At 39.4% G+C, this 25,315-nt stretch overlaps 1 protein-coding gene across 3 annotated transcripts in view; it reads left to right on the top strand.

Moving 5' to 3' along the window:
• Positions 1-3,742: 3,742 nt before the first annotated feature.
• Positions 3,743-25,315, top strand: part of NR2C2 (nuclear receptor subfamily 2 group C member 2) — a 115,228-nt gene continuing 93,655 nt past the window's right edge. For 2 of the 3 annotated variants that reach the window (XM_031955697.1, XM_031955691.1), the window contains exon 1: positions 3,743-3,930. The gene's annotated coding sequence lies outside the window, so the exon portion shown is untranslated. The remainder of the gene's footprint in view (positions 3,931-25,315) is intronic. The other variant, XM_031955706.1, reaches the window with a different exon arrangement.

The following is a 25,315-nucleotide window of genomic DNA, read 5'->3' as shown; positions in this document are numbered from 1 at the left end:
AACTTTGAGAAGCATTGCCTTATGCCAGACTGAAGTCAAGAGAAGCCTGAATATATAAGCCTTCTCTATGAAAGCCCTCCAGAACCCTTTCCCTTATACTATCAGTCAGTACAAAGTAAATACCAACTCTACTTGCTTTAAATTTTGAGCACCAGGCAGCAGCACTCACACTGCAACTTCACCTATAAAATCTTCACCTATAAAATATGACCATCTCAGGAGTCCAGGCTAGTTTGCAGACAAGTTGATGTAGCAGTCAGAGAATATCTGCCAACTCACTAGGATTTGTTCACAGAAACCAAGTAGGAACTTATTTATTAAGTTTTTATACTTACAACTCTAGTGCAAAGACTCTTTGGAGTATATGATGGTCCACTTTAACATATTTAACAAAGGGAAATGAGCATGAACAAAAGACCTTCATCTATAGACACCACTGTCTTTTACATGAGAAATTGGTTAACACAAATTTCTTAAGGTTTATTGTGTAAACAAACAGAAAGGCTACAATTACATTTACATATTAATCGTATATACATATATGCAAACCAACCCCACATAGAAACATGAGCTATTACCTATTTAAGTACCCAAATCAAAATGAAGCATGCTTTTTTACCTAATTAAAATGTATAAAACAGTACATATGAATATATTTCATTGCTTAGGCTGTTGAAAAGCCAATTTAACACAAAGTTACATAATAAAAATAAATAATGAGCACATGATAGGGGTCTTCAAATATTTTAAATTTTAAAGGAAAGGATTAGTCTATTTTCTTTGTCACAGGTGGGAAGACCTAAGATGAAAGGGAGGTTAAAATAGATAAGTCTAATGAGTTCATTGATACAGCCAGGAAGTACAGGATGAATCATCATGCAAAAGAGGTATTATACAAGGTTGTCCCAGAAACCTTAGTGCTGTTCTAAGCTTTAATAGCTTCAGAAATATACATGCCACATACTTACAAAAAACATTTGAAAAGGTATTTACAACATTAAAATATTGATGCTTATTAAAATTCAATATAACCACCATCTTGGGCAATACATTGCTCCAATCGATTTTCAAACTTTGTGAAAACTTTCATCAGCTGCTGCTCAGTGACTGAGAGAATTGCATTTGTAATCCTTGCCTTAAGATCATCCAAAGAACAAGGTTTTGACGCATACACAACAGTTTTGACATAACCCCACAAGAAAAAGTCTAATGGAGACAGGTCTGGTGACTGAGGTGGCCAATCAAGAGGACCTCCTCTACCAATCCACTGATCTGGGAATGTGTCATCCAGAAATTGTTGCACAGGCAATGTATGGTAACAAGGTGGTCCATCATGTTGGAAGATGGTGCTATTTAATAGATGTAATCTCTGTAGCTCAGGAATGAAAAAATTCTGAAGCATTGCTAAGTAAGATTCACCACTAACTGCAGACTCTTCAAAAAAGAAAGGGCCAATAATGCATGCCTTCCTGATGGCACACCAAACATTAACTTTGGGAGAATCTGTCTCATGTTGCCAGACTTCCTGAGGCTTTTCTGTACCCCAAATACGACAATTATGACGGTTAACTATGCCACTTATGTGAAAAGTGGCTGTATCAGAAAAGGTCAATTTGTCCAGAAGGTCACTAGAATTTTCAATTTTTGATTTCATCACTTGACAGAAGTCTAACCTTGCATAGTAATCCTCTTCTTGCAGCATCTGTATAGTTGTAACCTTGTAAGCATACTTGTGTAGCTTCACAGTCAAAATCCTGTGCACAGTTGTCTTTGGAATGTTTAATTCGGCAGATACCCGGCGCACTGATTTTTGGGGATTCTGTTCAAATGCCCTTTCAATTTCAGCCACAGTCTCTTCACTTGCTCTGCGTCTTCCAGATCTTGGCTTATCAAGAATTGAGCCAGTTTCCTTGAATTTTTTCATCCAGTTGTTAATTAAATTTCTGTGGGGAGCTTCCCTCTTATAATGAGAGGCAAATTTTCTTCTTACTGCCGTTGTGGACTTCAATTCAGCTAACCAGAGAACACAGTTGACTTTTTCTTCAATGTATGCCATCTTCAATCAGAAGACCTACAGGGAAAAATTGTAATTATTAGTTCTGAAGCATTTATAATTCTTAACTTATTAAAATTTCCCTCAAGCTTTTTGGGGACACTGTATAGATGGGATTTAAGGTTCAGCGGACTGGGCAAGGTGGCGTATAATAGCATCCTTTATAACTAATTTTTCATGAAAAATAACAGTCAAAAAAACCCCCCGCACCCCTCAATTTGAAATCTGATATTTATTTAAAATTATATTATTTTGAAATTAATAAGGTTGTGCAACCTAACAACATATATGTTTTTAAAGATGGGAATGTTTATCTGGATGAGAGGCTAACCAAATAACATTAATTGGCACATAAAGACTTTGCAAGGTATAGAATAGGAAAGAGAAAGGACTAATGCTCAAAAGGATTTAGCCCAAACTAAAATAGTCAAAAACACCAACTACATTTAAACGTTTGGAAGGAAAAAAAGACCTGATTAAGAAGTTAGATTCGGATTCTGATAATGCAACACTAACAGCGCTGCCATACTTCATATTGGGAAAGCTGTCTCAGGAACTGGGCCTGTGATTTCACTGATAGAGGCAATTGCTTGATGAGGAAATCTTGTCAACGGGGTGTTCCTCCGTCCTCTGAGAGCTGCCAAAAGCCCTGGGAAAGTAAGCGTCTTGCCTTGGGGTTCTAACCCGCAGTGAGCGCTGTAACCCCGCCACCCAAGTTTGGCTATAAATGTTTCATCACAGACGTGCGGCACTTCAGCAAAGTGGTTATTAAGCGTCTGTTATTGCCAGGGACTGTGCTTAAATTGCTGGGCACAGATACAAGCGTGATCAAAGAGGTCCATGCCCCCAGGGAGGTGCAGACTGCAAAGACAATCATCACGCTGTCATTTATATCCAAGATTTAAGCCCGTGAGCAGGGAGCGCTACTCTCCCCATTTTACAGATGAGGAAATCGGGACCAGCAACGGTGACGGGGCTTGGGCACCCGGCCAGATCGCTTCCCGACTTCAGGCCTAGCGTTCTAGCCACCACTTCCCCGGCCTGTGCGTCCCTCCAAACGAGGTTAGAGACCTGGAAGCGTGCTGCGCGAGGGTGGAGGCGCGCCCACTGACTGGGCTGGGGCGCTCCGCTCAGGTGCCTGAGGGCCCCTCCGCATCGCGGCCGGGTCTATGAAGATGCACACCCTCCCCCTCCCCCAAGGAGGCCGCCGCACCTCCATCTGCGCGAGCCCCCGCCCGTCCGCCTCGCAGACAGCTCTGCCCGTCCCTAGGGCTCCGGCGCCGCGGAGCGGGGGGCCTAGGCCTGCTTACCTGCTCCGGAGTACGCCCGGGCCCATGCTCCCGCCCCGCCGCCCCGCCAGCCCGGCCCGCAGGCCGCCGCCGCCGCCGTCGGGAGGAGGGAGCGTCCACGCCCGAGCCGTCCGGCCGGATGGAACGCCAGCGCCGGAACGTTCCGGTGTGAGTGTGCGCGCCTCAGCCAATCGCGTGCTCGCCCGCCCCCCGCGGCCGGAGCGAGGCTGGCGGTGGGAAGAGGAAGAAGAACATTCACCCTCCTCCTCCCAGCGCGCGGGCGGGCGGCGGCGGCGGCACCGGGGTCACGAACTCTGACCTTTCACTGACAAAAACAATAACAAACCCCCCCCTTCCCGAGCTTCGGCCGAGCCTCCGCCCCCCCCACCCCAGCCCGGCACTCCCCCGCGGCGGCCCGCTCCCCGCGGCCAAGAGAAGCTGCTCCCCCCGGCGTCCCTCGCTTGCCCGCCCGCCGCCCGCGGGACGCGGCTTCCCCAGCCCTCCGTCCCGCCCGCCGCCCGCCCCCGCCGCAGACACGGGACCAGCTTCGGGGTCAGATTCGAAGCCGCTTTGGCGCCAAATCCTGAGGTAAACGGTCGGGGTCGGTGGCGCGGCTCGGCTCGGCCGAGGCCGCTGGCGGCGGAGAGGGGAGGGGAGGGCTCTCGGCCGGGGCCGCCCCGCGCTGGAAGATGGAGGCGGCGACGGCGGCGGTTGAACCCGACCCCTTTACCTTTGCCACGGGGCGGGCGGACGGACGGGCGGGCGGCGGCCGCCGCCGCTTTGCATAGTGGGCCGGCCCGCGCCTGGGCTGCTGGGCTGGGCGTCCGCTGCTCGTTCCCGCCGACGCCTCGCCCGCCGGCCCGCGATCGGGCCGGGCCCGGGCCGAGCGGCGGTGTCGCTGCGGCCAGGCCGGGCCGGCGCGGGGGGTGGGCACTGCCGGGGGAATGGCCGCGGCTCCGCCTCACACTTGGCCCTCCGCCAGCACCGCCATCTTGTCCTCGGCGGAGATGGCTTCTGGGGTGTGTGGCTCCCCGCCCCCGCCTCCCGCCCGCCTGCGTCCCGCTACCGCTCGCTCCCGGCGCGCTCCCACGCCTCGAACCGGCCTGGGGGGAGGCGGCCCTGCCGCAGATTTGTAAAGGGCGGGAGAGGCGGCCGAGCCGGAGGGAGAAGCGGGAGGGAGGCGGGGCGCTCGAGCGTGACCGGCAGCGTGACGGGCCAATCGCGGTTCTCCTGGAGGAGGGGAGAGGCAGGTGCCCCTACCTCCCCCGCCCTGTGTGCAGCTGATTGGCCTCGGGCGTAGAGGTGGGCGGGTCAAGCAGGATGCAAAGAGGCCGGGGATTTCTGGCTCTCGCACCGCGTGGGACAGAACGTGCTGGGGGCAGTGTGGGGAGCGCGTGGGGGCGGGAAGGTGGCGACGTTCGGTGCGCGCGCAGCCGTGCTCCCAGACCGACGTAGAAGCGCCTGTGGAAAGCGGCGGGTCCCTCGTGGTCCTCCAGCCCTCGAAGTCTTCTGGTCCTCAGGGTTCGCGCGGTCAGCCCGCATTTGTTCCTGATGTGTGTGGCTTCTGAACCTTCTCTGTTAAATTCCTAATGTATCCCGCGCGTGGCTGGGGGGGAGGGGTCGTCTTTCTGTGTGCCCATGGTGTCTCCTGCTAGACAGGAAGCCCCCTGAGGGCGGGGGCTGATGATGCGCGCCTCGGCCCGGCCCTGGCGGCTCCCGAGAAAAGTGAGAGATCTTCCTTCCACTCCCGGCTAAGGCCCTGCAGAGGAGCTCCACTTTACAGGGTCCCCTTGTCCCCCACCTCCCCCGCCCCTCGCGCTTTCTTATGGGCGTGGCTGGTTTGGCCACCACCTGTCACCCGGGAAAGGTGACCTGGCCCGGGGGGGGGGGGGGGGGGGGGGGGGGGGGGGGGCTGCCTCTGAAAACGGGCCTGAGGGGGTAGGAGAGGCGGCTCTGCTTCTGAGAAGTCCCCGGGCGCTGCGTCCCTGTTCTGGGCTTTTCTCGTTGGGGAGATGGCTGGTTGGGCGAATTCGGGTGTGTTGTCTTGTATGAGGCTGCAAGTTGGGCAGTGCGTTTTAGGGACCCTGAGAGGAAGCAACTTCCAGGTCTGGTGTATTTGCAATTATTGTGAAACCAAGTAAAATATGGACACATTTAATGAAATGACAACTGGTGATCGGTGACGTGATTGCAGTTTGTCATGACAAACGCTTTGTAGTTTAGTGTTAAAGACCAAAACCCAGAACCTAATTCACTGAATCTTCCCTCCTCTCCTGGAGCCTGTTCTCAGGCTTTAAGTAGTGGTTTGTCATTCCAGAAATAGTGGCGTTAGAATTGCCCTGTTCTCTCTTGAGGCTGAACCTTGGAGTTCTGGGAGTTTGCTCTCCAAAGAACTTCCCTGTTTTGGTCTTTTTTCAGTGTTGTGCGGGAGAGCTCCTATTTTGGCCTAGTAAAAAACACACAGGATTTGGAGTCAGAGAAACTAGTCTGCTCTCACACAACCTACCTAGTGACGCAGGATAGGCCCTTTCACCTTTCTGGGCCTCGGTTTTCCCACCTCTGACATGAGAGAGTTGTATAGAGGACCTCTTTGAGCCCTTCACATTTTAAATCTGTGGTTGTGTAGTTCAAAATCTTAGAAAGTTGGGACCAGTGCTATTCTCAGTCAAAACCAATAAAAAGAGAAGAGTTGACTCTCAGAAGCTTATAAAGAAGAGCATTTCATTTAGATTGGGTGTTTCTGAATTTAAATCTGAGCTTTCAACACTTTGCAAAATCTTTTGGTAGCTGGGAATCTACTTCACAGGGTTTTTATTCTAGAGATCGTTGTAGAAAAACTAATTTGTAACATTTTAAAACGCAATAGAAATAAAAGCTAGTATTGCAAGAAGCATTGTTGATAATTCAGTGCAAATCCAATGACAGACTGGTCACCAAACCAGGACCAACCAGCAATCAGCAGATATTTAGTAAATGCCTAGTGCCTTAAGCACTGGAGACGCAAAGATAAAAGACAGCCCCTTCTCTCAATCTAATAGAAGAGACAACATGCCAACAACTACAAATAAACTATATATGGCATAAACTGGAAATAGACAACAGGAAAATTAAAATTAGAAAAACTTCTTATGGAAGATGGGGGTTTTGCTCAGTCTTCAAGGCAGCGGACTCCCTTTTCATGCTACAAAAAAGTCAAGAGTAACTATTGGGGAAAGGCCATATGATATGATAATTATTAAAACAATGCTGCTTATGAAGAGAGCATTTTTAGTTGTAATGTGAGATCAAAAGCTAGACTTTAAATGAGAATTGAGTAGGAAAAGAACTAGGCAATGTACAGAGAGTTTTTGTAAGGGAATTTAGCTGGGTTTAAAAAGAGCTAGAAAGAATCATCATTCGAAAGGATAGTATGATCCAGTGAAGATGATGGGAAAGATTGTTTTGTGTCAAACAGGCCAATGTGACAAATGCCAATAGAGAGAGATTGAAGATAAGCATTAAAATGGGGATAATTGTGAGATCAGTCTGAAGAAGATGGAGCAAATGAGATGAGATCAAAAATACATAAAGAGGAGTTGTCCTTGGCAAGAAGGATTAGTTCTTCACAGTTCAGCTGCCAGTACCTGTCAGGAAAAAAAAATCTAACCTAAATTTTGGGTTTGGTCAGATTTAACTGCAGCTGAGAAGATATGCTATGCTCCCTAGCTTGTTTTCTACAAATTGACTACCAGTACGGAACAAAGATTTTAAGTCATATAAAAGAGGTAGAGTAGAACAATGAAGAGCATAGGATTAGAGATTTGATAAGCTGCATTTTGAATCCTGACTACTACCTCCTACCATGACTGAATCACTCCTCTGAACTATATAACATGAGGAGGTTAGATTATATGGCCTAGCTAAGGTCCCTTCCTACTCAAAAGTCTCGATGATTGTGATCATGTATGTAGTGGGCAAGAGGGGAGAAGAGAGAGGGGAGTTTCTTAGAGGGATAGCTGTAGTTTATAATGTGTAATTGATTGTAGCACAATTACAGATCCTTGATGAATTGACATAACAAAATTACTCATTTCTGTTTTCTTGTGCATTTTAAAGTTCACATATTGATTTTTGTTGTTGTAGAAGTCAGCTAGATATGGAGTATGACTTAATTCTTCCTAGAGGCAGAGGGTGGTCAGGAAATCTCTGTAAATCTCTTTGACCAACATATTTATATTTGTTTTCCTCATTTCAAAGCAAGATAACAAGAAACAAGTAAACAAATTTACATTTGAATAATATTAGTTGATAGTTTATGATACAAATATTAAGTTACTTTCACTTGTAGAAACAAAATACCAGGATATAATGCCTGATTCTTAAAACATCTGGGTTTTATTCTCCATCCAATGGGATCAGACTGGCACAGGGAAAACAAAACTTTTAAATCACAAGAGAAAAGAACTATGACTGTTGAGACTTTTCATATGATTGGTCTACAAAGTTCAGTCTAAAAGTAGCTGGATATAGGGTATCCATTAGTGTTTTCCTTTTTTCCCTCCATTTAATCCTAATCCTTGTATGAAAAGTTGTGACCCTTTCCCAACTCATTAAAAGTTGCCTTCACTTTAAGGACTTCAGAGCTTATTATTTGAAACTGCAAATGTAGATTTTGTCTTTAAGGGTATCATCTGTTGTAATCTGAAGCTGTTGATTCATTGTTACATTTTTTAATCAGTTTTGTCTAACTTGCAAAGTCATGTCTAACATACAAAAATCACATTACTGTACAAAGTTTTTTAAAATGTTAGAAAATAGAGGTTCTTTTAAAGAAAGCAACAAATTCACAGTTTTGTTGAAATGGTACAGTACAATCTTGTTTCTTATAAATAAAAGTGAAATTATTGTGATATTTTAAAATTTTCTACAGTCCAATTTTGAATTGGCCTTGGCTCATTTGGCTAACTGTTTTTGTTTTTATAACACAAAGAAACTTAATTATAAGAACTACTGTTTTCTATCTTGATGTTTATAAGCAGTTATTCATCTCCAGAAATTGATTGGCAAAGGTATTTGGGCATTGATTGTATCTAGAAACTTTTGTGACTCAAGTGGTTTCAGTACAAAAAACAGCAGTTTTGTGTGATTTAAGTAGAGCTGGGCTATAGTTTCTCCTCTACTAAGAACTCAAGTGTGTCCCTGGGTAAGTCACTTTACCACTTTCATCTGTTGTTCATATGTAAAAAAACAAAGGAAGTTGTGAATTCGATTACTGATTGTTAACTTTTTTTTTTCTTTGGTTTTGGTTTGGTTAGGCACTCTCCTCATAGGAACGTTTTTAAATGCATAGAATAAAATACACAGGATTACAAAGAAAACCAATTATATTGAAATGGTGTTAAAATATATATTTTTTAATACTTGAGGTTTTCAACCTCAATTTAAGAACTCCTGAATTAGAAAATCCCCAAAGCCTTTGGTACCTGTAAAATCCTTTGGGTTTTTGATAACTTTTTTCCCCAAGCCTTAGACCTGAGCAAAATGTTATCTAGCTTGTCCCAACGATTGTTTTCTTTGGGGATGGGGGTGGGGGTGGAATATAAATTATTAAATACTTTTCCAGTTACATATTAAAAAATTAACGATCTTTTTTTTAATTTTGAATTTCAGTTCTCTTCTACCTCTCATTTTTGAAAATGCAAGCAATTTGATATCAGTTATACATGTGAAGTCATGGCAAAACATCTTTCTATATTTTCTGTGTTGCAAAAGAAAGCACAAAGCAATAATAATAGAGTGTTTTGGTTTTTTTGTTTTTTGTTTTAAAGCATGCTTCAATTTGCATTCAGAATTCATCAGTTTTGGTGGTAAATAGCATTTTTCAATATGGGTCCTTTGAAATTGTCTTGAATCATTGTCTTGATCAGAGTAGCTAAGTTGACTATCTTTACAGGGTTGCTGTTACTGTTGTATAGTGTTCTTCTGATTTTGCTCATTTAACTTTTCGAAAGCTATCTATACATTTTAAATATGTTTAGCATCCTTTTCCCTTGGTATTTCACTTTTTAGATTATTTTATCATTTGTCTCAGTAAGCATATGATACTTGACACAATATAAACAGGAATAACACTCCACTGGTTACGTAAACTAGGCTTTCAAATTATACAATTATGATTAAAGTAATTGGGTTTTAAACCCAATTTTTGGGTTTTTAAGATAGCTATCTAGACCACTTTCTTTGTTTATAGAATAATAAAGGAGTTAGACAAGATAAATCTTGAAAATCTCATCCTGTTTTTAACTTTATTTTTAATATTTTGAACATAACAAAAACAGAATATGTAAAAATTTCAAATATAAAAATTGTTACGGTTCCTTTTTTTCCTCTTCCTGACTGTTAATAATATATTACTCATATTTAATGTTTATAAAGAGGGGTCATGAAAGGGCACTAACAATCACAATATTTGATATAACAGAATGACTTATTGATGTCAAGAAGTTCTCAAAAAAAAAAAAAAAAGTGGTCATTGAGCATTTCTGTCTCCTGTATTTTTCCCTTATCACCAGACTCTTCAGTGGATTTTTGACTAAAGGAGATACTGGACAAGGGCTCAGTAAATCTTAAAGTTATCTAAATATCAGTTGTAATTGTTGTTTGAGAGGCAGCATGGCTCTTTCATGCCCACCTGACATGGACTATGTGACCCTAGGCAAACAATAAGCATTTAAGTGTCTATTATGGGCCAGACTTTATGCTAATTATAGAGATTGTGGCCTGATTTGGCTTCTTTGCACTTGGTGATCTCATCAGTTTCCATGGGTTCAACGATCATCTCTATAGTTATAATTGTTACAACTATGCATCCAGATCTGATGTCTTTATTGATTTCCAGAATCACACTTAGGTCGCTATTAAATATCTCCAGGATGTCCCATTGACATCTTAAAGTCAACATGTCCAAAACAAAATTTATTTTCTTTTTTCCCCAAATCTTTCCTTCTTCCTAATTTCCTTATTACTTTTGAGGGTACTACCATTCTTCCAGCCACCCAGGTTCAGAACTTAGGTGCTACCTTAAAACTTTTCATTCTCCTCCCTTTCTAAACTGTTACCAAGAAGAAAAATCTTCACAATGTATCTCATATATGTCCTCTTTGATGTTTTCTCCATCCTGGTGCAGTTCCTCATTACTTCACTTCTGGACTGTTGTTAGAATAACCTTGTCAACCTACCACAAACCTCTTCTCTCTTGGAGTCCTTCTAAAGCACAGATCTTTTGTTATTCCCCTATTCAATAAATGCCACTGGCTTCCTTTTAGCTCTAAGATGAAATATAGAATCCTGTTTAGCATTCAAAGCCCTTTATCCCCTGTCCCCATCCTTTTCCAGTCTTCTTAGACCACATACCCTTTTATTTATGAATTATTTGATCCACTGATACTTTTCTTATGTCTATTACCATGTAACTATTTCTTATGTCATATTACCATGTGCTATACATAGTGCATGGACCTAGTAAAACCTGATTAAAGTACCTTTTACTTGATCAGCTGAAAAATGTTTTAAGAACATATGCTACAACACATACTATTTTCACTTTTATTTTTTTCTTTGTAGTTTTTCTCTTTTTTGATTCTTATACAACATAACTAATTTGGAAACATGTTTAACATGATTGTACATGTATTATTACCTTTATCACATTTCTTGCTGTCTTGGGGTAAGGAAAGGGGAAAGAAAGAGGGAGAAAAAGTTGGAACCCAAAATCTTTTTAAAAATGAATGATGAAAACTATTATTACATGTAATTGGAAAAAATAAAATAATATAAAGTGGGGAGAAAAAAGATGTGTTTTAGTTTTTTAGAGTTTTAAAGCTCTATTGGTCATGTCTTATAACAACACATGAGCATAATAGACTTTTAATAACTTGAATACAAGAGGAACTTATTTGTGACATTTGGAACAGACCTAGGCTTGGGGAAGATTGGGTTCCAGCCTCTTGGCTCCTAGTTGTCACTTCCTCTTATCCTGTACAACATTAAAACTGGGAAAGAGTGGACTGTATGTTCTCAGAGGTTCCTTCATCCCCAACAGTTGCTGTGTCACAATGAAAAGTTATAATAGTTGGTAATGAAAGCTCTCAGCTCTATTCACATTAAAAATAAGTCCTAATTATCAAAACCATCTGGCACTGGCTAAGAATAGAAAGATAGCTCAGAGTACACATACACAGTAGTAAATGATTATAGTAACCTTGTGTTTGACAAATATAAAAATTTATGGTTGGAGGATAAGATTTCATTATTTGGTGAAAATTGTTGGGTAAGCTGGAAAGTAGTCCAACAGTTATTGGACATAAAATGAGTATCTTAAACCACTTAAAAAAGACACAAAGTGTATATATGATCTAGATATAAAGGGAGATATCACAAGAAAATTAGGAGAACATGGAACATATTACCTAGTAGATTTTTGGATAGGAGAATAATTATAACAAGACTATTGTAGGATGTGAAATGGGTAATTTTTTTCTAAAGTTTGTGTATAAATAAAATTAATGTAGCCAAGATTAGAAGGAAAGCAGAAAATTGTGGGAAAAAAATTTGTCTCGTAGATAAAGGTCTCATTTCTCAAATATATAAAGAACTTTATCAAATTTATGAGCCATTTCCTACTTGATAAATGATCAAATCAAACTATGTAATTGTATAAAAATGCTTTAAGTAAGTTTATTAACATAAAATAAACAATTAGATTAACTAAAATGATAGATGTTTTTCAATTGGGAATGGCTAAAGTTATGTTAAATGATTATGATGATGGAATACAACTGAACTATGAGAAATGACAAACCGGTTGAGTTTAGAAAAACATGAAAAGATTGCGTGAAATAATAAAAAGAAATGAATAGTACCAAGTCCTAAGAACAAATTTGAATGGCTAATTCATCTTGAGTTTCATAAATATTGAAGCCACCTACAAAGGACTTCTGAAGAAGATGCTCTCTACCTCTAGAGAAAGAACTGATAAATAGATGTATAGTATGATATATGTATGTGTGTGTGTGTATATATATATTTGTATTCATATATACATATATATATTTATTTGTAGCTTTCTCTGGGATGGGGTGGGGAAGGAGGGAGGGAGAAAAGTATACAACAGGGAAGAAAACTTGTAAACACAGAAAAGCAGGGTAATTTTGAAAACAAGGTGTATTGTTTATTATATTTTTTAAAAAGTAAAACATCTGAAATGGAAATTCATGGTTTTAAATCTTTTGTTGTGCTGTGTAAGTGGATTTTTTTGTTTTTTTGTATTTAAGTTTAAAATGAATAAAAAAAATTTTTTAATGAGCCCTTGCTTACATATTTATTTTTTTTGCTCACCTTTTTACAATCCCATTGCTACCATGACAAATTTTATCCAAATAAGTATTTTGGTATCAGTTGAAAAAAGTTATGATGGAACACTTGTTTGCTCACAGACCAGCGAGGGTGACCAAATACTTTGATACTGAGATAAAAGTCTCTTTTACTAGCCTCAGTTTACTTCTTATGAAATATTCATAGAATTTTAGATTACCTGATGCATAGATGTCTAAATCTTTTATCCTGACAAAATTTATCCATAATAGGAAGGTTGGTACCAGATTCAAAAGTTTTGATAGATAAATACACTTCCTAACAGTATTCTCTTTGTCTGTACAAATAGATGTATTTATGATTTCATGAGTGTAAATGAGATATTCTCTCCACTATTGCAGAGCATAGCATTCACACATCCTCATCTTAGCTAATGGTCATTGGATGCTGTTCTGACTGCAAAAGCAAAAGCTTCTGTCTAGGCTGATCCTCTATCCACACCTCTTCAGTTAGTGCATTATCAAAAGCTTTTCCAGCTTAATAGGATCAGGAACCTCTACAAATGGAAGAGAGATAAAATATCCTCAAGTAGGCTTCTCCCACAATTTTCTCTGATTCCTTTTTGCTTTATCATGTGGCCAATATTGGGTTTTGGTTTTTTTGTTTTTGTTTTTGTTTTTGTTTTTGTTTTTTTTGCATCTTTGATCTCGGTCTAATAGTGTAGTGTTAAATGTGTCCATGAAAGTCTAGGGAATGAAGGGTAGTTATTTCCCAGATGCTTCTCACTCACCCCTCTCTCTTTGTTTAGGGGGCTCAAGAAAGTGTCTTGTCACCTTTACTAGAACCACCTGTGTCTATTGAAACTGCTTGCCACAACTTTCTTTACTTTGACATTTCTCTGTCTCCCATATTCTTATATTTTCCAGGCATTGAAGAACATCTCTGAAAGTCAGTGGCTACTATTACCAATGCCAATAATCCACCTTCTTTTGGGGGCTCTCAATGGAGAACTGACTCCATTCTTTCTTTTTTAATCATACCCCCTAGTATTATGTTTTGTTTTATCCATCATGATTTATAATGTCCGGACTAGCTCCCCTAGAGGGCCTCAGGATCAGTCAGAGTCAGGATCAATCAAAGTTCTTGGTCTTTAGGGGGAGAAGTGAAGGAGGCAGGTAAGCTGCCACACGGCTTGCCAAAGATGTATTCTGGAGTGTGGAGTCTCCAGCCTCTCTCCTACTCATCCTGCAGCCATGTGACCCTGACTTGTCTCCCACAGCCCTCTAATCCTTGCCTATGATTACCTGGCCACCAAATATTCAGCAAGTAAGGATGGTGAGAAGAGCTATCACATCACAATCTCATCCAAGTATATACTTAAAGAGCCATTATCTCACATTGAATAAGCCTTAAGTGCTCTTCTGTCTGATTGAAGCATACCTTTTTGAAGTTTCAGCCCTCTATATCTCCTGCTTTTGTTTTAGAACACAAGTGGTCACGCCCTCCCTGACTTCTCAGGAAAGGAGGTGAAAACACCAAAGAGAAGTGGGGAATCAAGCCAGATATTGTTAGCAGGTTTCTGGAAGATATTACACAAGCAATAAAGCACAGGGTATTAGTGATGACCCTCCCCACAGTCAGTGAAGACTCAATGTGGTGTGATAAACATGAATTGTACATGCAAGTAGTGGTATAACAAACAATAAGAATTAACATGGTATTGTAAAAGATTTCCAGAAGTCCTAGAAGGAGGGTATGTAAATAACAATCACACATACGCCTTCTTCAGCACCCAAGAGATAGTCCAAAACCAATCTATTGTCCATTACTTCACGTGTCAGGGAATCCAGTGATCCCTGCAAGTTTTTGAAGTCCTGCAAGTCTCATCATGTGTTAGGGAATCCAATGATTTCCTGAGGGTTTTCAAGTCCTATAACAATCTTATCATTAGTTCCAATGATTCCTAAGGATTTTCAAGTCCTGCATCAGCCTAATTAACAATTTTTGATGTCCATGAGTCACTTGCCATAACTGCCAGGCTCTTTCAGTGGTGGTCACAGTCAACGATGGAACCACCGGATGTTTCTTGGGTCTTCTCCTTGTTTTAAGGGTCTGCTCCATCTCTCCCTGATGGACAAGGCGAATACCGCTCGTTGGCACCCATCTGATTCTTTCTCTATCTGTAGAGATACAAGCAAACCCTCTCCCCCAAGAAGTTATCCTATCTGCTCCCTTCTATTCACCACTTTCTGCATCTCCACATCACCTGGAAATTATTTAAAAAATAGTGGAGCTGCTCGTACTGGACACTGCCCTTCCAGTGGGTTATAAAACCTGGGTGCCCAAGCCAGTGCATCTTTGTCAAAAATCAAGAAGTTAATTGTTTAAAGAGCTAAATTTAAAAGTTCTCTAGGGTTACCTGTGGCTCCCCCTTTCTTTTGTTATTGGAGGAGAGTCTTGATGTCTCTCTTTCTCCTCTCCACTATTGCCTGTCCTTGAGGATTAAAAGGTATGCCAGTGGTGTGTAAAATCTTATACTGTGCACAAAAGTGTGCAAAATGTTTGAAAGTATATGTAGATCCATTATCTGTTTTTATTGCTTGTAGCACACCCATAATTATCCACAACGTGGATAAAAGACAGACAACCGAAAGATTTATAATGAGTCACATCCATTTGCCAAATTTCATTGAGTCTTAAACCACGAGGATTCTTCCCTGGAGGGAGCTTAGGAGTGTGGAAAGGAAGGTAAGCTGTATAGGCTTTTACCATGCTCCTAGCCTCCTCTTTTGTTATCCCAAATTGCAAATGTAAAGCTTTAGCAGCCTGATGATATTTAGAGTGAGATTCTTGAGCTCCTTGAAATAAAGGAGTATTGGCCAACATGCTTAGAAGGCTATTTGCCTTTGAATTACCATCAAAAATATACCTGGAAGTCCACTATGAGAGTGGACATGCAAGATACAAATCTTACCTGGATGCTTTCTCACTTGCTCTTGAAGTTTCTTAAAGAGCTGATATATATTGGAAGCTACAAATTTTATTTGGGCTGTGGCAATTCTTTGTACTACACCTATTGAATAGGCCAAATCAGATATTATATTTATATCTCCTGGTTAATAAGTAAGAGCTAGAATGATTACACACAATTTATTCTGCTGCGTGGACTGAAAAGGAGTTCTGACTACTCTCTTTATAGTTAAGTCACCAGAGTATACAGCACAAATGTTTGGATACATCTGTAAAGATAGTTGGTCCTTTAAGAGGAACTTTAGAAATCTTTTCTTCAAGAATCCATCGCCAATTATGTAATAGCCGGGTTATCTTTAATGAGGACTTGTGTGTAAAATTTGGAGCCATGGCCAATAAAATTTGCCACTCTGGGATGGTTTCATAGCATATGTTAATTTGTGCATTTATAAAAGGTGTATATCTTGTCAGGTCTTGTCCCAGATAATTGTACTGCTCGCTTAATGGCCTTTAATAAAATTCTAGCCACAAGCACTGGGTAAGGAGTAAGGCTTTGTTCTGATTGTGCTGGGAAGTTCACCCACTCTGTCACACTGTCTCCTTGATGAAGGACTGCTGTGGGGTGCCTCTTGTGTAGCAAAAATTGATATTTCCAAGGGTTTTTGGGTGACTTTTTCAACCACATGGGATAAAGCCAGTTCAACTTCTCTCAAAACTTCTTGAGCTTCTTTTGTAAGCTGGCGTGGTGAGTTTAAAGCACTGTCTCACCTTAAAATGTCATATAATGATTGTAATTGATAGGTAGTCAAGCCTAACATTGGACACATTCATTGGATATCCCCTATCAATTTCTGAAAGTCATCTAAGGTGTTCAACTTTTCTGTTCTTAAAGAAATCTTTTGTACTGTAAGCATCTTGGTGTATACTTCATATCCTAAATATTGAAAAGGAGCGTGTCTTTGAATTTTTTCTGGAGCTATGTGCAATTTGTATAGTTCCTTAGTGTTTCTATGATCTTTTGTAGACATGCTTCTCACATTTGCTCCTCAGGTGCACATCCCAATATACCATCCGTATAATGTAACAACATAAGTTTTGGAAATGCTTTTCTTATTGCAGTAAGAGCAGCAGCAACATACATTTGGCACATAATAGGGTTATTTTTCATTCCCTGTGGCAAAACTATCCATTTATATCTTTTATAGGGCTCAGCTAAGTTAATGCTTGGCTCTGAATAGGCAAATCTTTTCATATCCTTCTTACCTAGAGGTTTAGAATAGAAACAATGCTTAATGTCTATAACCCAAAGAGGCCATTCTCTAAGCAATTGAGTAGGAGATGGAAGATCAGGTTGAAGAATTCCCATAGTTTCCATGTGTTCATTTACTTTTCTTAAATCAGTCAACAGCCTCCATTTTTCAGATTTCTTTCTTACAATAAATACAGGGGAATTCCAAGGACTTAAGAGAAAGTTGTAAGTATCCTTGGTCAAGTTGCTCCTGTACTATATCTAATAAGGCCTGAATTTTATCACTAGCTAAGGGCCATACTGGTGTATCAGTTTTCCACTGGATAGGAACAGATAAGAGTGCTGGCAGGCCTTCAAGAGCAGCCCTGCCTAAAAAACCGAAGTACTCATTTGTAATCCTAACTGTTTGTAAGATGTCTCTTCCCCACATATTGATGGGTATTTTTTCAAGTATAAAAGGAGCAAAAATTCCTGTTTTGCCTTCACATGTCCATCTCAAAGGGGTAGCACTAATTTCAGCTGCTATTGATCCCCCTACCCCAGACATGTAGGTGTCTGCCTTAATCTTTGGCCAGTGACTGGGCCAGCTGGCACCTCTAATGACTGTACGATATGCACCTGTGTCTACCAGTCCTTCTAATAGTATGCCATTTATATAGATAGTGAGCATAGGTAGGTCAGCTGTCACAGCTGCTGTCCAGAATATTCCTGGATTTTGTTGCTTGGAGTCAGAATCTGGGCGACTATCACCAGATTGCTTATTAGGAGTCTGTATCAGTAAACTTGATGCTACTACTTCTCCTGGGTGATAAGCCACCTATTGTCTACCTGTATTAGTGACTGGGATATTAGCTACACATTCCCCAGTTTCCCACATCAATGTGTGGATGAACACTGTTTTGTAAGCATTCTCAGGAGGTGAAATAATCATACCTGCTGTGCTTGGAGGCAAGGGATCCATAGGCCAGAGAGGAACAGATTTCATCTCTCTAGGGGATATCTCAGTAGTCCTAGCTACATACAACTCTATTCTCCCCATTTGTAATCCCTTTCTCCCATCAGGTTGCTTCTTGGCTGATTGGTCATGAATGGGTATTGAACTTCTAAAGGCTCTCTGGGTGTAGCATCGGCTGCCATCATGCTCCAAGTATTTTTTGCTTTGGGCCCTGGGGCTGGACCCCCATCCTGTTTCCCTGAATCAATCTATATTCTGATGCTCAATGGAAGCCTCTGTTGCATTTTGGACATGGGGTTTTGGGTCTTGTTCTCTCACCCTGTCTTCTCACTCTATCTCTATGCCAACATTGAATTTTCAAAGGTGGATGAAATAATGGCTCTATAAGTATATGGTGGATGTGATGGCTCTCCCCTTGATTGGTACATTATTTCATATCGAATAGGTAATTAGCTTCATGTGCTCTGCTGTCTGATTCAAGCACACCTTTTTAGAGTTTCAGCCCTTTATAGTGATCCTTTTGAGGAAGAACATTCTATCCTTTATTTTTATAAGATGATGTAATAGAGTTGTGATGTGACAATTTTAAAAAGAACTGGAAAATAAATGTGGAAATTACTGTAGTCTACCCAGTTGATAAAGATTTAAACATGTTTGTTGAAATATGTTTACCCTTTTAAAAAAAATCATCTAGATGATGGATCTTCCTATTTATTCATTTTTTATTTTTGACATTGCTTCTAAAGTTGCTACTGTTAATGCCTGTAGCTGATGTTTGAGGCAGAAAAGTCATCAGTGAAATCAGTATTATTCATAATCATGGGAAAGGAAGGTCAGCTTGTTCCTATGGGTAACCCTTGTGAAGAAAGTGTCTTATCACTAACATAAGGCAACTAGAGAAAAGAAGGGAGAAGTACAAGGGGGAAGAAGATTAATTCCTTTTCTTACTAAGATAATTCTTAAAAGAAAAAATTCCTAAAGAATTGTAATGACTGCGCTAGCACCCAGGACACCCCAGAATCATCCGGAGTCAGGATAAGCAAAAGTCCTCAATCTTTATTCTCAGTCCCCAGCGGCAGGATTGAACAGGATGGAAGCAGAATCAACCTAACCTCCTTCTACCGCTGAGAGTGGGTCTGGCTAGCTTTACTTCACTCCCTAGTCCCTTCTACAGTCCTCTATACACTAATCATTGAGCCAGTGCGGATAGTGGAAAGGACCATTTTCCAAGCATATTCCCATAGAGTATTGTCCAATCAGAAGTTAGCCTCAAGTGCTCGCAGTCCTGATCTCAGTGCATTGAATTCAATAGTTTCAGCCCTCTACAAAGAATAGGCTAGATTCCATTTTTTTTGTTTTCCTATGTTGAAGAAATTCATTGTGAAATAGAATAAACAATAATTTGGCCCGCCCCATGCAGTGAGGTCAATTTTTACCTTTATGTTGACAAAACCTTTTCATTTTTTGTCATTTTTACTATGATCTTTTTTCTATTAAATTGGTTAATTAATAAGATGATTTAAATTTTATTAATTTTTAAAATTTTAATTTAATTTAATTATTTTTTTATTAATTATTAAATTTTATTAATTTAGTGAGCATTTTTCTCCACTCAGCTATGTATGTAAGTAGAGTCCTTCCTCATTTTATACTTAAACTGGAAAATTACTTTCGTATTAAATATATAGCTATAGAATGAATTGTTTCCACAACATGAGTAATTTATAAAACTACATAACAAATGCACTTTCTACTGAAAAGATTTTTCTTCTTTGAGAAACCATTGCCTTATAACATTGTTTGTATTGTTTCTGTTACTTGTGCAGATTTATTGAAGAATTTCTGTGTTGTCCATTAAATAAATATCTTATCACTCACTGTATGCAAAATAGCATATTAGATATTTTGTAATAGTCAGGAAGGTAGGACAGAGTGTCAGAGAGTTCTGAGACTTATAACCAATTAGGTTAGAGAAATTATATACACAAAAAACTAATACAACACAACATCTTCTTTTCTCCATATTTCTCATGACAGTTAAAGCTCTCTTCTTTGGATTGTTTTCATTTTCCCTTTTGTGGTAATTATTTGTATACTTATTTTTCCTTCTATTAGCTTGAAAGTTCCTTGAGAGTCAAAGCCTTAGCAGTATATATATCTTGATGTCTGTCCCCTGAATCCTAGTGCCTCGTACACAATAGGCACTTAATAAATGTTTCTGAGTTGAATTTACTGTATCATATCGATGGAAATATTGTGTAGGTGGGAGTTAAAAGTAAGGAGAGGGTCCTTCTAGCTGAGATGATCAGGCAAGCCTTCATGAAAAAGTAGGTCAGAATTTGAATTGTTATGGGAAAAGGTAGAGATATCTAGAGCCAGGAATGAAAGGGAAGGTATTTTAGATGGAGTGAATATGTTGCTTGAGTAAATTGAAATGTAATAAATATAGCATAGTCTGGTGGCAGAGTGGGAGGAAGGCTGCAAGAATAGTCTGTCTGGAACTAGGAATACTAGATTAGGTTTGAATTTTGTTTACTGACAACAGAAAGCTTGTATAGGTCCTTGATCAGGGTTGATGATGAGATGATTAGATCTACCCTGAAGGAAGATTAGAAAGGAGAAAGATTGGAAATGGCAAAATCCCTTTTCTACAATGCTCCAGGTGGAGCCTCTGACATCTTGTCCAACTCTGAGCTTTTATGATAATATAGATACACTGGAAATAGAAAGTAGGAGATGTGTACCAAAAAATATTTCAGAAGTAGCTCCTATAAGATTTAAGAACTGGTTGCACATGAAAGATATGGGAGCGGGGAAAATCAGAGATAGGACCAATCAAACATATATGAATAAGTTGAATGATGATATCATTATAAGGGAGTTGGTCAGTGATTAGGTTTTGGTGGAGGGAACACATGCAAAATAGAAGTTAGGAATTTAAGTTGTTTGTAGTTCATCCAGGTATTAGTGACATATAGTTAAAGATTAGAATCTGAGTTATATATATATATGCATATATAATATGTATTCTAATATGCTGTACTTTAGTCAAGAATAATTTTTCCATTGGGGAGAATAGAAAAAGAGATCATGTAATCCAACAAGCAATTATTGGGCATCTACTCTATGTACTAAGCACTGGGCTTACAGAAACAAAAGCCAAACAGTTCTTGACTTTGTGATTTTGTATTCTAATGAAAGAGACAACATGAGCATGCACACACATCCATACAAACATGTATGGAGATATATTTTGTAAATATATATACATATATATGTATGTGTGTGTGTATATAAAGCTGTGTGTGTATATATATATACAGAAAGAGAGAGAGAGAGTGTGTGTGTTATACATATATATGTATGTATGTGTGTATATAAAACTGTGTGTGTATGTGTGTGTGTATATATATATATATATATATATATATACATACAGAAAGAAAGAGAGAGAGTGGGAGTGTGAGTGTGTGTGTATACAGTGTGTGTGAAAGCATATACAGGTCCAGTTACGGCGCCTGTAATCCCAATCACAAAGGAAGCTGAGGTTAGAAGATCACCTTGAGCTTGGGCTATGTCCTCAGTCCTCCATACCAATTCCCTTGAAGATTTCATTAATGCCCATGTATTTAATTACTGTTTGTACACTAATGATTCTCAAATCTATCTTTCCTGACCCATCTCTCTACTGACATCCAATCTCACATCTCCAACTGTCTTTCAAACACTCTGAATTGGATGTTCAGTAGACATCTTAAACTAAATATATCCAAAACAGAACTGATTGTTTTTCTTCCTAAACCCCTATCTTCCCTATTACTATAGAGGGCAATACCATTCTCTTGGTCCCTGAGGCTCACAAACCTAGAATTCTTCACTTCCTCTCATCCCCTATACCCAAGCTATTGTCAAGGCCTATCAGTGTCCCTTCTGCAACATCTCTTGAATATGTTCCCTTTTTTTCCTCTGAACTCTGCTCCTCTGAGCATTTCCTCATCCATCTCTTAGCTGGATTGTTTATATATTTGGCAGTGGGTTTGCCTGTCTCTCCCCATCCCAATCCATCCTGCCTTCAGCCACTGAAGTGATTTTCCTAAAGCACAGGTCTGATCATGTCTGATCATGGAGGAATCCAGGAACAAATACAAAATACTTTTTGGTGTTGAGAGCCATTTGTAATCTAACCTCTTCCTACCTTTCCAGTCTTATTATTGGACTCCTTAGTACATACTCTTCAGTCCATGAACTCGACATTCCATTTCTCAGCTCTGGGAATTTTTTCTGGCTATCCCCCACGTTTGGCTACTCTCCCTCCTTTTCTCCAATTACAGACCTCCCTGGTTTCCTTTGAGTACTAACTAAAATCCTAACTTCCATAAGAATCCTCTCCAAAACCTCTTGATTCTGGTGCCTTCCCTATTTAAATTATTTCCTATTTTCCCTATATTTGCAATTAGATTGTAAGATCCTTCATGTGTCCCCAGAGTTTAGCATAGTTCCTGGCACATAGGATATGCTTAATAAGTGTTTATTGATTGCATTCTGAGCAGCAGTGGACTATGCCAATCTCATGAACATTTGACATTAATTTGGTGAAATAAGTAGTAGGATCAGTCTAATGAGTAGCCCCTGTACTTCTAGCCTCAGTGAGATAGGAATGCCTACATGTTGATGATGATGGCGATGATACAAAAAAATCTTGAGGGAATAAAGGCATTAGCAGCTCATGGCACTAGGAAAGACTTCAGCAGATATTTTAGTTCAGTCTTGTGGGAAATAAGGAAAAGAATTTTTGATTTATTATATCTTACAGATAATCATCTAGCCTCTGCATAAAATATCCCTAATAGGAAACCCGTTTAACAGCCCCAATTGCTAGAAAGCTTATTTTATTTTGATCTAAAAACTTTGTATACCTAACACTTAGCACAAGTGCCTGGCACATAGTAGATACTTAATAAATGCTTTTGACTGACTGATTTAGTTTTGCCTTTAAGAACCATACAGAGCAAAACTATTCACTTTTCCACTTGAGAGCCTTTTAAATAGTATTCTCTTAGTCGTCTCCAATGTGAACATCTTTAGTTCTTGAAATCATTTTGTCTTCTCCATCCTGTTCAGGACATATGTTAGTTTGTCAGCTTTTGCATATGAAAATTCATAAATGTTTGATAGCATAGTATTTATAGCATGATTGAGATGATATTCTGCAAATATATGTAAAAAGTATGTTATTTAGAATAATTATTAGAATTATTTAGAATAATTGCAACTGGGCATGATCTATAAATAGAGATAATTCATTAATATGTCTTGGAATGTTTTCAGACCTTCCTTCATCCTTTTTAAATTTTTGACTTTAACTGAAAATTAATATTTTTACTAGTGATCTATGAAAATTTTCTAAAAGCTATCTTTGAATAAAATAGCATCTCATGACCTCTTAATTGGACTCTTTTAGCCCTGAATTAATGGGAATTAATTGTTCCTAAAGTATATATTGCATATAAATAGAGGACATAGAGCTCTGTGTTGGTGGCTATAAAGGGAGAAAGAAGCTCCAACAGATGGAGGCAGCCATTCCTCAAGCTACCATTTTAGAAAACAGTTTAAAAAGTCGGAAGAGCCCCCAGCTTTAGTGTGGATCAGCCAGGCGATGTTTCCTCTTTCATAGCACCTTGCACTTAATGGGCATCTAATGGTGGATCAGTTGCTAGTTAATCAATGGATAGTTACAGAAAGTTTGGGGAAGTTATCTAAATGTACATAAAGTACTACCTTTGATCATAGATAGCATTTAATTCCAGTCATTTAAGCAACTTTTTCAAGTGAGAAGAAGAACTTCTAGTGCTGTTCTTTCCGCTCTTTATGCATGTATTTTTCTTAGTTTCACATTTCCTCTAGCAGATTGCTGTTATTAGTAGTACAGGAGTCTGGTACTAGTAGTGCAGCAGTAGATCCTCGAAAGGTGATAAAAATTAGAAGTTAAAACACCAAGCAAGGTAGGATTTTTATCATATTGTATATAACAAATCATTGGCAATATTTATCTATTATATTATTTGGAAGACTATTATTTACCCTTTCAGGGGAAAAAGGTTAGATTTCTGCTTCACAGGGCTTTTGCAAATAATGGTAATGTGTTTTTGTAATATTTGGTTTGGAGAAAAGTAATTCTGGTTTTTCTGGTAGTCATACATATTAAGTTATTTTTATGTTTGTTTTATGTTTGTTGAGGTAAAAGGATATATAGAGGGAAGAAGGAATTAGAGAGAGAGAGAGAGAGAGAGAGAGAGAGAGAGAGAGAGAGAGAGAGAGAGAAGGTTCTATAAGTTTGTACAATAAACTATTACAGGTAACTAAAAACTTAGAGCAGTCGGGTAAATGGATTTTTGTATTATGTGTACTACATAGATACTGTATGTTATTTGCATATATGAAGGCTAAAAATAAACCAGTGGAATCTTCCTGTGATGCTAAATGCTAAATTTATGGTCAAGCCAAGAAAATGAAAACCTTCTGTAGTATAGTAGAAAAGAACACTGGCAGGAGACCTGGATTCTAGGTCTTGCTTTACCATTGAGTCACTATGTAACTTTGGATATATCTCTTTGACACTCTTGGCCTCGAATCCCTCACCTAGTTGCCAGTAATATAGCCCCATCACATAGCTAGCTCACTCATATCTGTGCTGTTGTAATTATAATGAGACTGTAATGTTGTTACAATGAGCATCATAAATGGTTTCAATTAGATTCATAAGCAGCTCGGCACTGGACTAAGTGACACACACTAACGTGCTACACATGAATTTGGCTTGTGAGAAGCTTCTAAACATTCATGCTGTTGAAAAAACTGATGAGGCCAAATAGAGCTTTATCACTAGCATAATAGCTAAATTCCAGTTTTTGTTTCTTTTTTGAATTAATTTTTTTTCACAATTGTCATTTTCGAGGGAAGACTTTAAAAAATTAATTTCCTGAGGAACATATTCTTAGCATGCTTTAATACTGTTAACGTTTTGTTGTCCTATTGTTGTTGGTTTTATATGTATATATTTGTTCCTTTTTTGTTAGTGATAGCTGTTGTATCAGCACCTCTAAAGAATTTTTCCTTTGCAGTAACACTAATACCAGAAGTAGAGTTGATGATAGCAGCTTAAAGGCTCAGTAGTAGCCAGAGTTGATCAAGAGCCGTTCTCAAATAGCCACACGCTTATCCAATACCTGTCATAGGAGCTGCCCTTTAAGGTGTGATATCTACCTAAGCATTTTGCAGGTTGCATTAGCAGTTACAGTTCCAAATTAGTTTTTTTTCTGTACTTGGACTGGAAGGTTTTTCCTTATGTGGAATGTTTTTGTTGGTCTGGTTTTGCCTTTGGGTTTTTTTTGTTTTTTGGATTTTTTTTAAGTCTTGTAGATAATTGAAGAAGATATTTCTAATGAACA

Source organism: Sarcophilus harrisii, chromosome 1 (genome assembly GCF_902635505.1).
Source record: "Sarcophilus harrisii chromosome 1, mSarHar1.11, whole genome shotgun sequence".
NCBI lineage: Eukaryota > Metazoa > Chordata > Mammalia > Dasyuromorphia > Dasyuridae > Sarcophilus > Sarcophilus harrisii.
Note: the sequence above shows the minus strand (reverse complement) of the source record. Positions and strands in the feature narration are given on the sequence as shown.